Source organism: Stegodyphus dumicola, chromosome 4, assembly GCF_044657685.1.
Source record: "Stegodyphus dumicola isolate Sdum_Otavi_A_Nest chromosome 4, ASM4465768v1".
NCBI classification, from domain to species: domain Eukaryota; kingdom Metazoa; phylum Arthropoda; class Arachnida; order Araneae; family Eresidae; genus Stegodyphus; species Stegodyphus dumicola.
The window spans coordinates 160764409-160770408 of record NC_140771.1 but is presented as its reverse complement, the minus strand read 5'-3'; positions in this window follow the sequence as shown (position 1 = coordinate 160770408).

Sequence of the window (6000 nt, the reverse complement as noted above, 5' to 3'; positions counted from 1 at the left end):
TGAAAATAAGGTAGCATTAGTTTTTGATAACTTAGCATGATATTTTAAAAAGTACGTTTTGTAGAAATGCATATATTTTAACTAAAAATTTTCTTTCAGCTATCACTCGTGACATAAAACTATATACAGTGTGAATGCTTGACTTTGATTAGTAGTTTGAAAGCGCATTTAGTTATTGGAATGTTAATGTTTAAAAAAAAGAAAGTGAAGTTTTAAGAAGGAAAATGAAAGGGCAACAAAATTTCAAAATCAAAATTAGAAGTGGAGCTAATCGCAAATTTTCTCGAACCAAACCAGAATCTTAAAATATTTTTGAATTTTGAATTTTTCAAATAAGAAGAATAATAGAAAAGGGGGAACTTTATTATAAGATTTTAAATTTTAAAAAAATCGAATGATGCTTTAAGGTAAAAATTTTAAGAATATAGTTAAATATATCAGTATTAAATTTAAACAAAGATATTTAAAAATTCATGTACATTTATTAAAGAGACACAAATTAAATTAATTAAATAAAGTACGTAATTAAACTTCTTGAAATAGGAAAAGAAGCATATGTCCAAAGAACATACTCGGGAAACTTTCAGTGTGCTCTTGAATTGAGTAGTTTAGCATCTACTCTTTCAAACACTAAGTTGGTACTAAACTGAAATTAATCGCTCTCTTCCCAGAGTCCAAGCTAGCAAATAATTCTTCTTGCTCTTAAGATTAAGAGAAAAGAATTTGTCAACTATTTAAGAATAAAGCACGCTAGTACTAAAAGAATAAGTTAGCACAAAATGCTGCTAAATTATAAATTAAGTTTAAAAGCATTGTTAGATTCAACTATCAGTAATAAGACCCGAACTTTATCATGTAAATATATACATGAACTACATGAAAGCAAAATATCTAAGAAATTAAGACATTGATATGAAAGAACAAATTAAAACTAAGATGCTAAAACATCGATTGGAACAAAAAAGTAGAAAGTAAACAAGGGAAGTAATCACGTAAAAAATTTTTTTTAAATCTCCCTGTCTAAGCTCTATAACAGAACTTGTCAAGGGAAAAGTGTTTAGGTATTTGCTAACTATTAGTTAGGAATTAGTACATTAGAAATGAATATTAAAAGTTATAGGTTGTCTAAGATAAGGATCTGAGAGCCTTAATTTCTATTGATGCGAAGGGGGACTTAAATCATTTAATGACACCATATATTATTATGAGAGAACACTTTTAGCTTTTAGAAAATATTTATTTACAATTTTAGAATGTATAATCACAGAGAACTGCAATACCAGCATAGTTCTATTTTTCAAATCTGTATCCAAAGTGTTGCCAATTACAAGTTACTAAATATTAAATGTTACCATTTACAAATTATTAAATATTACAGATGGGAAGTTGTTTATAGTGAAATCGAAACTTCTATCGCTGGTAAGTGCGTTGTTTATTTTTATTTGAAATGGCTAAAAATACGTATATATAAACTATTTAAAGTTTTATATTAAATATGGATGAATTAAAGCCACCAAGTAATCTAAATTTCGAAGGTAATTAAGCAAAAATTCAAAGAAATGGAAACAAAAATTCCAAATTTATCTGTTAGCGTCTGGTGGTATTACTAAATCACCTGAAATTAAAGTAGCTATTTTATTGCATATTATTGTGAAGAAGCACTTGAAAAGTTTAATACTTTTAATTTAAGTGAAGAAGATAAGAAGGATGTTGACAAAGTAATCGAAGCTTTCGAAAATTTTTGCATGCCAAAAGCAAATGAAAGTGTCGATAGACATATTTTTCTGTCGAACACAACATGTAGGTGAATCGGTTGATGATTTTTTAACCGATTTAAAGAAATTAAGTAGCAACTGTGGATTTGCAGAACTAAAAGATAGTTTAATAAGAGATAGAATAGTAAGTGGAATTCTAAATAAAAATCTCAAAGATTTATTAAGGGAAGATCAGTTAACATTGGAGAAATGTGTAAAGCTTCTGAATTAGCAGAACTTCAACTGAAAATTTTAACTGAAGAAAATAAAATAGAAGCGATCAAACGTAATAAATTTCCACCTTCAGAGGAAACCTTGTAAGAAAAACTATCATGTAAAACAAAAGCAACAAAGTACTATATCTTCTTCAAACTAAAGTTCCAACTACAAACTTTAGTCGGAAAATGTAAATTATTATGTGAAACATCGAAAGGGGACAAGGATGAAGCAGTGTTAAAAAATTCTCACCAAATTTGTTACCTCAACAACTATTTATTACTCGGAAATAACTCTTTTTAGTTATTTATGACTCTACAATATTTAAATAATTCCTTTACTCATACTCTCAAATGAGGAAAACAAAAGTTACACTAACTCTCTAAAAAGAACAACATAGTATGTTGCCATTCTTTGAAACATAAACTGTTACAAAACATAGATAATAATAATATGAATATATAATGAATAAAAAAAACTACAGGGTAAAGAAAACGTGCTTGAAGCTCGTGCAATATTACTCAGAAGCTACAGTTAGGAAAAAATATTAAGAGTCAAAATATTGTTCATCTTCCCACCTTGTAATATGAAATTCGGGATTGAGTATATTGATGAACAGCTTACTTTTTATTGAACATTCCAAATTAATAATGTCGAATGGATGTTTTAACTTGCACGGTTTTGAAAGCAATGTGGATGGTACAAATGTTGACAATCATTCTGGGGTTACTTCCGTTTTGGGGGTAATTTGGATAATGATACGCTGAGGTGCTGCACAGATACAGATACATTCACCTGTGATACGAAAATCACAAAGAGGACAATTTTTGATCCTATTGGTTTATCAATTGATCATGTGATCCTATTGGTTTTCACTAGATAAACAATTATCCACATAAAATGACGATTTCAATTTTTTGAGCAACTTCACTATACTGACATGGACAGTTTTCTAATAGATACATTATAAATGCGTTCAACAAGTAGGGGCTCGAAGAAACGCCAAACACAACTCTGCAATGCCTATAAATTAATTGTCCTTCATTGCATGGGAAAAAAAAAAATCTGAGAAAATCTCTTACCTTTAGGTGCGACCGATAACATTAAGAAAGCCTTTGCAATATCGACACTAATACCTATTGGATATATCCTAAAACGATCTATAGTATCGGGTATTAAGTCAATAAAATTCATTCCTTTACACAAACATTTGTTCAAAGAGAGTTTCCCTCTCTCAGAGGCTTCAAAAACAGCACGCATTTTTGTGGTTTCACTTCCTAATTTGATTACAGGCCTATGTAAGCAAATAATGACATTCATTATTCAGTTCGTTTTCTAGTACGTGTTTAATAATATTCAACGTTTCTTATTCCTTGAACACATTTTGATAATCATCGAAAAATTTACTACATCTGAGTTTATAGATCATCTTTTGATACCTTTTCCAAGATAATTCTTTATTATCGGTTAAATGTGCCGAATCACATTTCCATGGAAGTTCTACTTCATATCTTCTGTCTAGAAGAATTTTCATTTTATCCTCAAATTCAGATAAATTAAAACTCTTTCATTTTAACAGTTTCGTTCGATTGAAGCGCATATTCCTATTATTTCGAGTTCCCATAACTCATTCAAAGGAACTTTCCTGACATGCACTGAAAATGTTTTCAAAATATTGTCCTTTTCACCTGAATTTCGTTTTCCAAATACAGTCCACCCTAAGGCTCCTATATACCAGGCTGAATCATCAGGCATTCGCGCTCCCAAGTGGGAGATTTAATGGCGGCTGTGTAGTTACGGTGCAACAATTTTTTGTGTTTTTTTTTTTGTGTAAAATGGGCGGATGTACAGCTATTAATTGTTCAAATCATTCACGGAAAGGTCATACATTGGTAAAATTTCCTAAAAATGAAGAAAGAAGAAAAATATGGGTAAATAATTGCCGAAGAGACAATTGGAAACCTGGTCCAGGCGCTGAACTTTGCTTAGTAAGTATAATGTTAATTACGCCTTCATTTAGAGTCTATATCTTCTCTGATGTTTATAATGTGCAAGTAAAGTGAAATTCTTGTGTACAATAACCTGAGTATCTGCTAATTTCTGTAATAATAGCTATAATTAAATTAGTCTAGGGTTAATGTACCCGTCGCCAAACATCGCCAATGTAGATGTTTTGAATGTGGAAAAGAAATTTCTCTTCTAATATAAAGCGCGGATTTTGTTTTCATGTGCTAATTGTGGAATTTATACTAATGTAACATGAAAATCATTAGCATATTGAAATTTATTAAAAAATAAATAATAATTTGGAAAGTTACGATCAAATCTGAATGTTTGCTTAAGATATATGGGTACTTTTCCGTTTCGCCGGCGCAAATCTCGCTAAGCAGACTTTGTTGGCGACAACATACAGTATACACATAAAAAATTTTAATTCTAAGAATTTTTTTTTTTTATTTTGAAGGCATAAACATTCTAATATGGTTTAAAATTTTGTAAAGAGCCAATAAATAAAGACAATAAATTTGTAAAAAGACATTAATTTAAAAATTTTCTATGATTTCATGGTTCAAAATCCTGATTCGCCGGTTCCTATCACGTGACCCCAAGTGATCTCATGTCACGTAAACTACGCTACTAAAATCTAATTCTCTCAGTAATTATCTACATTAATTTCGAGTTAAAACTTAATTTGGAATACAAGTTTAAATGCAAGAATTATTTCAATTCGTACGAATAGCTTACTCAGAAATTATGTAAAACCGCAGTGCTTTACTTCTCTAGTGCATTCTCATTAGAATTGATGAATTTAACACTTGATTTCGCCTTCGGATGAGCGGTGTAATTGCGTTCTAATTGACTTAATTACCGTGAATTGTCTTAGGGGATAAAATTTAAATATCGTGTAAAAATTCTATGTTATTGTATGCCAGTACTGAAAGAAACAATCTGATAAGAAATGGCTTCAACTTGTTTTGAAACTGAGGCGTAAAAGGTTACCAGCGAAGATATTCCGTCTGGCATCAGTTAAACCATTATTGGCGACTTTATCGTTTGCGCCGGCAAAACGGAAAAGTACCGATATATGTAACATTATACTATAGTTGCAATATCGTTGGAATGATATATAATTTTTTTCTTTATTTTATAATCACTATTGTTAAAAAGTTAGATGAGTTGTTTATGCACGGTGCCCACTACTGTTTCTTGGCTAAAATAACTTCCAGAATTTTGACATTGACATCTGAAGTCAATGGAATAAATTGAATAGTGTGAGACAAAATATATATAATCTGACTTCAATAATTGCAAGGATTGTGCAAGTTTATTTATAATCACAGTATTGTACAATTTGGCAATGGAGTAAAGATTTAGAAATGAATGCAGAACATTCAAATTAGTATTTTCTTGTTTCTAATATCTAGAAATATAGTCTATTTTCCAGTATAAAAGTTTTACTTCAAAGTATGGGAAAGCAGATTTGTTTCATGCATGATCTTTATAATACTGGTATGAAATGAATGAATTTTAATCTGTAAACAATTTTTTGTTAATATTGAAATGCGTTTCTTTGGGTACATTTTTAGGCACTTGTGGATCATGTCAGACAACATGCAATAGAAAAAAGATGTCCGTGTGCATAAATTTTCCCATTGTGTTACTTCATTTTATCTAAATTTCAAGGATAATTCTTTTCATTTTTATATGGCATGTTATCAGTATAAAGGCTAGTGAAAATAAATTGGTATGTGTATCTGTTTTTGAAGTGTAATGCTTAAATAAAAAGATGGTGTGTGTTTCTTCATTTAAACAAAATTTCAAGGATAGTATTTTTCAGTGTTGTACTGTTTGTTATTTCTCAATGTAAAGGGTAACAAGGGGAAAAAAACTGGTATGGTATATCTGTTTTTTAAGCATGATAATTTTATTTATTTCTTTAGTGATGCATATATATAGAGAGAAGGTGTTTGGTCCAACTGAAGTTATAATAAATCTAATTTTACTAGATCTCTCGCTCCCCTCAGGTGTA